Source organism: Oncorhynchus gorbuscha, linkage group LG10, assembly GCF_021184085.1.
Source record: "Oncorhynchus gorbuscha isolate QuinsamMale2020 ecotype Even-year linkage group LG10, OgorEven_v1.0, whole genome shotgun sequence".
NCBI classification, from domain to species: domain Eukaryota; kingdom Metazoa; phylum Chordata; class Actinopteri; order Salmoniformes; family Salmonidae; genus Oncorhynchus; species Oncorhynchus gorbuscha.
In genome coordinates this window covers 77913469-77926595 of record NC_060182.1, presented here as the reverse complement: position 1 = coordinate 77926595, position 13127 = coordinate 77913469, and the positions used below count along the sequence as shown (strand labels likewise).

General features: G+C 47.2%; 1 protein-coding gene across 1 annotated transcript in view; it reads left to right on the top strand.

The window, feature by feature from the left end:
- The window catches only part of crim1 (cysteine rich transmembrane BMP regulator 1 (chordin-like)), a 201832-nt gene that overhangs the window by 146218 nt on the left and 42487 nt on the right, over positions 1 to 13127 (top strand). The window lies entirely within an intron of this gene.

Below are 13127 nucleotides of genomic sequence, written 5' to 3'. Positions count from 1 at the left end.
AAGTTTCAGTTTGTCTGCTTCTCTGTCTCTCGCATTTTCTCTCTCTACATTACCCCTGTCTCTCTCTGCCGTTGTGTACTGTACATTTGATGTGTATTTGTCTTTGTATCCATATGGACCTGTCTATGTGTCTGTATGTTTTATCTACTTGGCAGTGCAGTGTGACTCAGTGGACAGACAGGGTCGGTGTCTGTGAGGATTCTAATGAAATCTAGGGAAATCCAGGGAAATCTATTTGAAGCTGAGCAGAATCGCATAATTTCAGTTAGCAGGTGCGTGCCTCGGCTCCTCTACCGCTGGTGCCATACAGCAGCAATCTGCATACAAACGGTGACACACAAATCGTCCCTGGTGTTCTTTTCCCCCAACATTATGCACTGCTTTAGTTTCATCACGCATGTGTATCAGAATACCACATTACCTCCTTTATTCTCATATTGGTTTGGGAAGACCACACTGGGGACTTAGGATGCTGCTTGTTGCTCGTTTGTCTGGTTAGTGGAAGCAGTGAGCTTAGCGGCTTACAGAATCATAATCTTTTATTAGGCCAGTCTGAATTATGGATTTTTGCAAAGCTATCTGGCGATGTTGTTGTGTTATCTTTCTAAGGCTCTCTCTGACTTCCTATCACTGATGAGATTACATCTAAGGTTCAAGGGGCTAGTGCAGTGTAGTATGCTGCCGGTTTCTATATCACACACATCCACACAAGCATATATTGGATCGATGGTGTACTGTAGGTGAAGACCTTTGTTGATTATAGTCTCTTTTACCTTTGTAGCCAAGTATCATGTTTGTAATATAGTATAACTCCTTATCTTATGGATACCAGGAACACTATCTATGGACTAAGCACTGTGTCAAATGGCCTTTTACCAAACGTATACAGGTGTATAAAAATGTCTTTAATCATAACCAGTCAAAACTTTGTCGATGGAAGTCATGATGAAACAAATCTTCAAGAGTCAGCAAATGCTAAAATCAGTGACGCAAGATATGGATACATTGTTTTTGTATTGTTAGGTATTACTGCACTGTTGGAGCTAGCAACGCAAGCATTTCCCTGCATCTGCAATAACATCTGCAAATATGTGTACGTGACCAATACACTTTGAATTGATTGTTACAGCTTAGCATTTTTAGCTGTTAAACAATCAACTGTAAGATCTCTATCAGCATTAGCATACTTTTAATAATGTGGCCTTGAATGCTTGACTTACCACACAGCAACTTGAAGGATATATCTGCTGTAATAAATAGTATTTGTATTTAGATGAGTTGGACTCTATCATGCAGTCAGTCAGTGGATGGATGATCTGACAGGGACCAACAGGGGACTGAATCTCATATCAGTAATAGGACAGATTAATATTTCAGTCATTATATACAGTGGGGCAAAAAAGTATTTAGTCAGCCACCAATTGTGCAAGTTCTACCACTTAAAAAGATGAGAGAGGCCTGTAATTTTCATCACAGGTACACTTCAACTATGACAGACAAAATGATTTAAAAAATCCAGAAAATCACATTGTAGGATTTTTAATGAATTTATTTGCAAATTATGCTGGAAAATAAGTATTTTGTCACCTACAAACAAGCTGTAACGGCTTTCTTCCATTGAAGGAGAGTCGGACCAAAATGCAGCGTGGTTAGTTCGATACATCTTTAATAAAGAAAAACACGAACAATACAAAAACAACAAACGGAATGTGAAAACCTATACAGCCTATCTGGTGACAACTAACACAGAGACAGGAACAATGCTCCATGCAGACTGACAGCTCTGGCTGCTCCATGCAGACTGACAGCTCAGGCTGCTCCATGCAGACTGACAGCTCAGGCTGCTTCATGCAGACTGACAGCTCAGGCTGCTTCATGCAGGCTGGCATCTCAGGCTGCTTCATGCAGACTGACAGCTCAGGCTGCTTCATGCAGGCTGGCAGCTCAGGCTGCGCTGAACAGGCAGGAGACTCCAGCAGCGCTGTAGAGGAGGAAGGCTCTGGCTGCGCTGAACAGGCGGGAGACTCCGGCAGCGCAGGAGAGGAGAAAGGCTCTGACAGCGCTGAACAGGCAGGAGGCTCCGACAGCGCAGGAGAGGAGAAAGGCTCTGGCAGCGCTAAACAGGTGGGACGCACTGAAGGCCTGGTGCGTGGTGCTGGTACTGGTGGTACTGGACCGAGGACACGCACAGGAAGCCTGGTGCGGGGAGCTGCCACCGGAGGACTGGTGTGTGGAGGTGGCACTGGATAGACCGGATCGTGCAGGCGCACTGGAGCTCTTGAGCACAGAGCCTGCCCAACCTTACCTGGCTCGATGCCCACTCTAGCCCGGCCAATATGTAGAGCTGGTATGTACCGCACCGGGCTATGCGGGCTCCATAGCATAACACGGTGCCTGCCCGGGCTCTTTAGCCCCCCGGTAAGCACAGGAAGTTTGCGCAGGTCTCCTACCTGGCGTAGCCATACTCCCTGTGACCCTCTCCCCAATACATTTTTGGGGCTGATTCTCAGGCTTCCATCCGTGTCGCCGTGCTGCCTCTTCATACCAGCGCCTCGCCGCTTTCGCGGCCTCCAGTTCTTTTTTGGGGCGTCGATATTCACCAGGCTGTGCCCAGGGTCCTTTTCCGTCCAATATCTCCTCCCAAGTCCAGAAGTCCTGTGATCGCTGCTCCTCACGATAAACAGAGGGAGTTGGCTCAGGTCTGAACCCTGACTCTGCCACACTCTCTCCCTGAGCCCCCCTCCAATACATTTTTGGGGCTGACTTTCGGGCTTCCTTGCCAACCTTGTTCCCTCGTATCATCGGCTCCTCTCTCCGGCTGCCTCTGCTCTCCTAAGTGCCTCCACCTGTTCCCATGGGAGGCGATCTCTTCCAGCCAGTATCACCTCCCAAGTGTAACAACCCTTGCCATCCAAAACGTCTTCCCATGTCCATTCCTCCTTTCGCTGCTTCTGCTGTCGCTGCCTGTCACCACGCTGCTTGGTCCGGGTGTGGTGGGTGATTCTGTAACGGCTTCCTTCCGTTGAAGGAGAGTCGGACCAAAATGCAGCGTGGTTAGTTCGATACATCTTTAAAAAAGAAAAACACGAACAATACAAAAACAACAAACGGAAAATGTGAAAACCTATACAGCCTATCTGGTGACAACTAACACAGAGACAGGAACAATCACCCACGACAACTCAAAGAATATGGCTGCCTAAATATGGTTCCCAATCAAAGACAACGATAATCACCTGACTCTGATTGAGAACCGCCTCAGGCAGCCATAGACTATGCTAGACACCCCACAAAACCCCATGACAAAAACGCACCACAATAACCCATGTCACCCCCTGGCCTGACCAAATAAATGAAGAAAAACATACATACTTCGACCAGGGCGTGACACAAGCAAGATTTCTGGCTCTCACAGACCTGTAACTTCTTCTTTAAAAGGCTCCTCTGTCCTCCACTCGTTACCTGTATTAATGGCACCTGTTTGAACACACAGAGGTCCAGACCCAGTACACACAGAGGTCCAGACCCAGTACACACAGAGGTCCAGACCCAGTACACACAGAGGCTCAGACCCAGTACACACAGAGGTCCAGACCCAGTACACACAGAGGCTCAGACCCAGTACACACAGAGGCCCAGACCCACAGCTCACACTGACTGACCCAGCCTCAGGTTTAAAGCTGATGGGCTCTAACAGTCAACGACTGCATGTCACAAACCCCCACACTGCAAGTTGGTGACTACATTGGTGTAAATCAAAAAACCATTGTAATAGTGTTTGAGTAATATTTGATATGGTAAATAGATGAGGCAATCCCATTCATTGTTTCTCAGATGATTCTAGATGGCAGTGAAATAAGGTTGCGGTCCTAACCAGTGAGATATCTATTAAGGGTAGCCTGCTACATATCACCAATGAGAGGAGTTTTTGTTGAGGAGGCAGAGTAAGGTCACGAGAGGGATAATGATGTGAGGGCATGCATTAAACTCTGCTGCTCCCTGTCATCATAGCATATCTCTCAGAGTATCTCTCACGTCCCCCACCAAGACACAATGGTCAATATCCCCAATAGCACAGATGGTGAAACCCATCTTACAGTATAATACAAAAACTCACCCCATCCATGAATGGAATACAAATATGAATAGGTGTTTGGGAGAAATCACATTTAGCAATTCTATGTATTTTTTCCATCTCCCTTGAAACATTGTTTAATTAGAAATCAATCAAAGCCAAACCTATCCTAGTGACAAAACATTATGCCCCATAGGGATTCCATTCCCCAAACTACTATCAGTAAATGTAATGGCTGTAAATGTGTGTGAGCACGAGCATATCAAGGAAGCGAATAATATCTTCACCCACCTATCTATCTCAGCTTTGATCTGAAAAACCCTGGAAACATATTGCTCGAATGAGCACAGAACACACAAAAAAATCATTATCAGCAACACAAATAGTGTGCCTGCTGTGAAATAGTAGTGTTGAGTGAACCATTTTGAGCTTATTTCACCTATTTTACATAATACAGAAATAAAATACAGTCTATAAATGCATAAATACATATGATCTGTTATTATTCATATTACCGTTCAAAGTGCATGGCCAGGCATGTGACAATTGGGTTAGCGTGGGAGGACTGGGGACAACATGGTGACCCTACCTGCCTCTCCCTCTCTAGGTGTGAGCCTCGGTCAGTCAAAAAAAACACATAATTTCTCCAGAGGCAGACAGGCACATAAAATATTAATGGAAGGTGGTGGGGGTGAGCGTGCTCACCATGGGGTAGAGGCAATGGGACCTGCAGGCATTAAGACATGGCATGGATCACTGCCCTCCTCTCTCCCTTCCCTTCCCTCCATCCACCCATCCCAGGTCCACACTATTGCAGACACAGGAGTGGAACTGACCCCAGGCCAGTGAAACTAGCTACCTAAGTGGAGATCTTTGCATCCTGATTACAAAACAAAACTCACCATAAATCCACTGGGTTGAGCTTGTAATGCATTACGTTGCTCATTTTAAATTCCCTGTTTGTCATTGATTTTGTTTTAAAATGCTTTGATAGTCTAATATTGGTCTGTTTAATTGGAGGGAGAAGTGGAGGAAGAACTGATACAGTGGAGCAAAAAAAGTATTTAGTCAGCCACCAATTGTGCAAGTTCTCCCACTTAAAAAGATGAGAGAGGCCTGTATTTTCATCATAGGTACACTTCAACTATTACAGACAAAATGAGAGAAGAAAATTCCAGAAATTCACATTGTAGGATTTTTAATGAATTTATTTCCAAATTATGGTGGGAAAGAAGTATTTGGTCACCTACAAACAAGCAAGATGTCTGGCTCTCACAGACCTGTAACTTCTTCTTTAAGAGGCTCCTCTGTCCTCCACTCTTTACCTGTATTAATGGCACCTGTTTGAACTTGTTATCAGTAGAAAAGATACCTGTCCACAACCTCAAACAGTCACACTCCAAACTCCACTATGGCCAAGACCAAAGAGCTGTCAAAGGACACCAGAAACAAAAGTGTAGACCTGCACCAGGCTGGGAAGACGGAATCTGCAATAGGTAAGCAGCTTGGTTTGAAGAAATCAACTGTGGGAGCAATTATTAAGAAATGGAAGACATACAAGACCACTGATTATCTTCCTCGTTCTGGGGCTCCGCTCAAGATCTCACCCCGTGGGGTCAAGTTGATCACAAGAACGGTGAGCAAAAATCCCAGAACCACACGGGGGGACCTAGTGAATGACCTGCAGAGAGCTGGGACCAAAGTAACAAAGCCTACCATCAGTAACACACTACGCCGCCAGGGACTCAAATCCTGTATTGCCAGACGTGTCCCCCTGCTTAAGCCAGTACATGTACAGTACCAGTACAGGCCCGTCTGAAGTTTGCAAAAGGGCATTTGGATGATCCAGAAGAAGATTGGGAGAATGTCATATGGTCAAATGAAACCAAAATATAACTTTTTGGTAAAAACTCAACTCGTCGTGTTTGGAGGACAAAGAATGCTGAGTTGCATCCAAAGAACACCATATCTACTGTGAAGCATGGGGGTGGAAACATCATGTTTTGGGGCTGTTTTTCTGCAAAGGGACCAGGACGACTGATCCGTGTAAAGGAAAGAATGAATGGGGCCATGTATCGTGAGATTTTGAGTGAAAACCTCCTTCCATCAGCAAGGGAATTGAAGATGAAACGTGGCTGGGTCTTTCAATGATCCCAAACACACCGCCCGGGCAACGAAGGAGTGGCTTCGTAAGAAGCATTTCAAGGTCCTGGATTGGCCTAGCCAGTCTCCAGATCTCAACCCCATAGAAAATCTTTGGAGGGAGTTGAAAGTCCATGTTGCCCAGCAACAGTCCCAAAACATCACCGCTTTAGAGGAGATCTGCATGGAGGAATGGGCCAAAATACCAGCAACAGTGTGTGAAAACCTTGTGAAGACGTACAGAAAATGTTTGACCTCTGTCATTGCCAACAAAGGGTATATAACAAAGTATTGAGATAAACATTTGTTATTGGCCAAATACTTATTTTCCACCATAATTTGCAAATAAATTCATTAAAAATCCTACAATGTGATTTTCTGGATTGTACTTGGATTGTACATTGGTGATATGTAGCAGATTACCCTTAATAGAGATATATGCTATGATGACAGGGAGCAGCAGAGTTTAATGCATGCCCTCACATCATTATCCCTCTCGTGACCTTACTCTGCCTCCTCAACAAAAACTCCTGACATTGGTGATATGTAGTGTGGGGGTTTGTGACATGCAGTCGTTGACTGTTAGAGCCCATCAGCTTTAAACCTGAGGCTGGGTCGGTCAGTGTGAGCTGTGGGTCTCGGCCTCTGTGTGTACTGGGTCTGAGCCTCTGTGTGTACTGGGTCTGGACCTCTGTGTGTACTGGGTCTGGACCTCTGTGTGTACTGGATCTGGACCTCTGTGTGTACTGGGTCTGGACCCCTGACCTTGTCCCTCCCAGCCAGTAGACACACACACACCCCTGCCCTTGTCCTAGCGGCCCCAGGGGCACGGCCTTGTGCTCCCTGCAGCTTAATTTAGCTCCTCCTCAGTCAGGCCAGCTCTTTATGCATTTTTATTTCATAATTATTATTTGTTAGGAGAGGTGGTTTCCTCAATGTGACACTCTGTCAGGGTGGGTATTGTACCAGATGCGCTATGTGAAATTAAGCAAATGAAGGCTGTCATATTAGGATGAAGCCTTCTGGAAGCCTCTGCGATACTTAATGCTGCATAACTTATAGCGGAATCCCACCTCAACAGGTGTGTGTGTGTGTGTTTTGTCACTGTTTGTGTGTATAGTCTTTTGCCATGCCTCTGCTACTATAGCCACTAGGCTGTTTTCAGCCCGCCCACCAATTGTTTGTTATTAGGGATACCTTGTTTTAGCCCTAGTTTTTAGCTAGTTAATGAAATCAGAGAGAGAGTGCTCATTTATAAATCATAACATCGAAAAGTCCTGAAATAAATGAATGGAGGTGTTGGTCAGAGACAAATAACCTTGAAAAGAAAGCGGATGGGGAAAAAATGTTTTTATAATTTTGTTACTTTTATCTGCTGGTGCTTAATTAAATTTGCAACTCCAGAATAATTGGTACTGCGTTGTTTTCAGAAAGACCTACTCTCCCTCCCTACCTGGCCATTTTGTGTTTACCAGTAATTAAGTGACCCCAAATTGTCAGCAACAATTTTGTTTTGCCTATGTTTAATGACATGTTTCTCTATATAGGCTGCTATCTATTTACTTTTAAATGGTTTCCAATAGATTGAGCATTGTTATTATTAGCATTATCAGTTTGTTTTATTTCTACAACTGATGTTGTGCATCATTTCATTCATAGTCTCTGGTGATGGACTACCCAGCAAACCAAAATGGGTTCTGTGAACGTTCCCAGAACATTCATTAGGTTGTCCCAAAAGTTCTAAAAACAAAAAAATACTGTCCAGTTGTGGTGATGATAATACCATTTTTGTATAAAATATTCAACTGATGTTGCAAGAATGTTCCCAGAACACATTTTGTTATTACATTTGTCATGCAGGTGAAAGAGGACCCAAAAGCGACTTGGCGAAAACAGAGTCTTTAATCCAGTAAAGTAAATACAAACAAAAAACACAACTTTCACTCGAAATGACGAGGACAAACTGGAGACTCGATCTTGAACAGCAGGTGAACAGCAGGTTGCCTCGGGAAGGCACTTGAACCAGACAGACTCAGACACCTGCTCACCACGCAGCATCTGAGGAAAACACGACACGACAGGGCGATACACAAACACAGCACGGTGAATTCTAGACAAGGAACCGACAGGACAGGAACGGAACACAAAGGAAGAAATAGGGACTCTAATCAGGGGAAAGGATCGGGAACAGGTGTGGGAAGACTAAATGATTGATTAGGGAATAGGAACAGCTGGGAGCAGGAACGGAACGATAGAGAGAAGAGAGAGCGAGAGAGTGAGAGAGGGAGGGGGAGAGAGAGGGATAGAAAGAGGGAAAGAACCTAATAAGACCAGCAGAGGGAAACGAATAGAATGGGAAGCACAGGGACAAGACAAGATAATAAATGACAAAACATGACAGTACCCCCACTCACCGAGCGCCTCCTGGCGCACTCGAGGAGGAATCCTGGCGGCAACGGAGGAAATCATCAATGAGTGAACGGTCCAGCACGTCCCGAGACGGAACCCAACTCCTCTCCTCAGGACCGTAACCCTCCCAATCCACTAAGTATTGGTGACCCCGTCCCCGAGAACGCATGTCCATGATCTTATGTACCTTGTAAATAGGTGCGCTCTCGACAAGGACGGGAGGGGGAGGGAAGACGAACGGGGGTGCGAAGAAAGGGCTTGACACAGGAGACATGGAAGACAGGATGGACGCGACGAAGATGTCGCGGAAGAAGCAGTCGCACAGCGACAGGATTGACGACCTGGGAGACACGGAACGGACCAATGAACCGCGGAGTCAACTTACGAGAAGCTGTCGTAAGAGGAAGGTTGCGAGTGGAAAGCCACACTCTCTGGCCGCAACAATACCTTGGACTCTTAATCCTGCGTTTATTGGCGGCTCTCACAGTCTGTGCCCTGTAACGGCAAAGTGCAGACCTCACCCTCCTCCAGGTGCGCTCACAACGTTGGACAAACGCTTGAGCGGAGGGAACGCTGGACTCGGCAAGCTGGGATGAGAACAGAGGAGGCTGGTAACCCAGACTACTCTGAAACGGAGATAACCCGGTAGCAGACGAAGGAAGCGAATTGTGAGCGTATTCTGCCCAGGGGAGCTGTTCTGCCCAAGACGCAGGGTTTCTGAAAGAAAGGCTGCGTAGTATGCGACCAATCGTCTGATTGGCCCTCTCTGCTTGACCGTTAGACTGGGGATGAAACCCGGAAGAGAGACTGACGGACGCACCAATCAAACGACAGAACTCCCTCCAAAACTGTGACGTGAATTGCGGGCCTCTGTCTGAAACGGCGTCTAACGGGAGGCCATGAATTCTGAATACATTCTCGATAATGATTTGTGCCGTCTCCTTAGCGGAAGGAAGTTTAGCGAGGGGAATGAAATGTGCCGCCTTAGAGAACCTATCGACAACCATAAGAATCACAGTCTTCCCCGCAGACAAAGGCAGACCGGTAATGAAGTCTAGGGCGATGTGAGACCATGGTCGAGAAGGAATGGGGAGCGGTCTGAGACGACCGGCAGGAGGAGAGTTACCCGACTTAGTCTGCGCGCAGTCCGAACAAGCAGCCACGAAACGGCGCGTGTCACGCTCCTGAGTCGGCCACCAAAAGCGCTGGCGAATAGACGCAAGAGTGCCTCGAACACCGGGATGACCAGCTAACTTGGCAGAGTGAGCCCACTGAAGAACAGCCAGACGAGTGGAAACAGGAACGAAAAGGAGGTTACTAGGACAAGCGCGCGGCGACGCAGTGTGCGTGAGTGCTTGCTTAACCTGTCTTTCAATTCCCCAGACTGTTAACCCGACAACACGCCCATAAGGAAGAATCCCCTCGGGATCAGTAGAAGCCACAGAAGAACTAAACAGACGGGATAAGGCATCAGGCTTGGTGTTCTTGCTACCCGGACGGTAAGAAATCACAAACTCGAAACGAGCGAAAAACAACGCCCAACGAGCTTGACGGGCATTAAGTCGTTTGGCAGAACGGATGTACTCAAGGTTCTTATGGTCTGTCCAAACGACAAAAGGAACGGTCGCCCCCTCCAACCACTGTCGCCATTCGCCTAGGGCTAAGCGGATGGCGAGCAGTTCACGGTTACCCACATCATAGTTGCGCTCAGATGGCGACAGGCGATGAGAAAAATAAGCGCAAGGATGAACCTTATCGTCAGACTGGAAGCGCTGGGATAGAATGGCTCCCACGCCTACCTCTGAAGCGTCAACCTCGACAATGAATTGTCTAGTGACGTCAGGAGTAACGAGGATAGGAGCGGACGTAAAACGTTCTTTTAGAAGATCAAAAGCTCCCTGGGCGGAACCGGACCACTTAAAACACGTCTTGACAGAAGTAAGAGCTGTGAGAGGGGCAGCAACTTGACCGAAATTACGAATGAAACGCCGATAGAAATTAGCGAAACCTAAAAAGCGCTGCAACTCGACACGTGACCTTGGAACGGGCCAATCACTGACAGCTTGGACCTTAGCGGAATCCATCTGAATGCCTTCAGCGGAAATAACGGAACCGAGAAAAGTAACGGAGGAGACATGAAAAGAGCACTTCTCAGACTTTACGTAGAGACAATTCTCTAAAAGGCGCTGTAGAACACGTCGAACGTGCTGAACATGAATCTCGAGTGACGGAGAAAAAAATCAGGATATCGTCAAGATAGACAAAAACAAAGATGTTCAGCATGTCTCTCAGAACATCATTAACTAATGCCTGAAAAACAGCTGGCGCATTGGCGAGACCAAACGGCAGAACCCGGTACTCAAAATGCCCTAACGGAGTGTTAAACGCCGTTTTCCACTCGTCCCCCTCTCTGATGCGCACGAGATGGTAAGCGTTACGAAGGTCCAACTTAGTAAAGCACCTGGCTCCCTGCAGAATCTCGAAGGCTGATGACATAAGGGGAAGCGGATAACGATTCTTAACCGTTATGTCATTCAGCCTCGATAATCCACGCAGGGCGCAGAGTACCGTCCTTCTTCTTAACAAAAAGAACCCCGCCCCGGCCGGAGAGGAAGAAGGCACTATGGTACCGGCGTCAAGAGACACAGACAAATAATCCTCGAGAGCCTTACGTTCGGGAGCCGACAGAGAGTATAGTCTACCCCGAGGAGGAGTGGTCCCCGGAAGGAGATCAATACTACAATCATACGACCGGTGAGGAGGAAGGGAGTTGGCTCGGGACCGACTGAAGACCGTGCGCAGATCATGATATTCCTCCGGCACTCCTGTCAAATCGCCAGGTTCCTCCTGAGAAGTAGGGACAGAAGAAACGGGAGGGATGGCAGACATTAAACACTTCACATGACAAGAAACGTTCCAGGATAGGATAGAATTACTAGACCAATTAATAGAAGGATTATGACATACTAGCCAGGGATGACCCAAAACAACAGGTGTAAACGGTGAACGAAAAATCAAAAAAGAAATAGTCTCACTGTGGTTACCAGATACTGTGAGGGTTAAAGGTAGTGTCTCAAATCTGATACTGGGAAGATGACTACCATCTAAGGCGAACATGGGCGTAGGCTTCTCTAACTCTCTGAAAGGAATGTCATGTTTCCGAACCCATGCTTCGTCCATGAAACAACCCTCAGCCCCAGAGTCTATCAAGGCACTACATGTAGCACCCGAACCGGTCCAGCGTAGATGGACCGACAAAGTAGTACAGGATTTTGATGGAGAGACTTGAGTAGTTGCGCTCACCTGTAGCCCTCCGCTTACAGATGAGCTCTGGCTTTTACTGGACATGAATTAACAAAATGTCCAGCAACTCCGCAATAGAGGCACAGGCGGTTGGTGATCCTCCGTTCCCTCTCCTTAGTCGAGATGCGAATCCCTCCCAGCTGCATGGGCTCAGTCTCTGAGCCAGAGGAGGGAGATGGTTGCGATGCGGAGCAGGGAAACACCGTTGATGCGAGCTCTCTTCCACGAGCCCGGTGACGAAGATCTACACGTCGTTCTATGCGGATGGCGAGAGCAATCAAAGAGTCCACATCTGAAGGAACCTCCCGAGAGAGAATCTCATCCTTAACCACTGCGTGGAGTCCCTCCAGAAAACGAGCGAGCAGCGCCGGCTCGTTCCACTCACTAGAGGCAGCAAGAGTGCGAAACTCAATAGAATAATCCGTTATGGACCGTTCACCTTGGCATAAGGAAGCCAGGGCCCTAGAAGCCTCCCTACCAAAAACTGAACGGTCAAAAACCCGAATCATCTCCTCTTTAAAGTTCTGGAACTTGTTAGAGCAATCAGCCCTTGCCTCCCAGATAGCTGTGCCCCATTCTCGAGCCCGGCCAGTAAGGAGTGAAATGACGTAAGCAACCCGAGCTCTCTCTCTAGAGTATGTGTTGGGTTGGAGAGAGAACACAATCTCACACTGCGTGAGAAAGGAGCGGCACTCAGTGGGCTGCCTGGAGTAGCAAGGTGGGTTATTAACCCTAGGTTCTGGAGGCTCGGCAGGCCAGGAAGTAACAGGTGGCACGAGACGTAGACTCTGGAACTGTCCAGAGAGGTCGGAAACCTGAGCGGCCAGGTTCTCCACGGCATGGCGAGCAGCAGACAATTCCTGCTCGTGTCTGCCGAGCATGGCTCCTTGGATCTCGACGGCAGTGTAACGAGCGTCTGAAGTCGCTGGGTCCATTCCTTGGTCGGTTCCTTCTGTCATGCAGGTGAAAGAGGACCCAAAAGCGACTTGGCGAAAACAGAGTCTTTAATCCAGTAAAGTAAATACAAACAAAAAACACAACTTTCACTCGAAATGACGAGGACAAACTGGAGACTCGATCTTGAACAGCAGGTGAACAGCAGGTTGCCTCGGGAAGGCACTTGAACCAGACAGACTCAGACACCTGCTCACCACGCAGCATCTGAGGAAAACACGACACGACAGGGCGATACACAAAC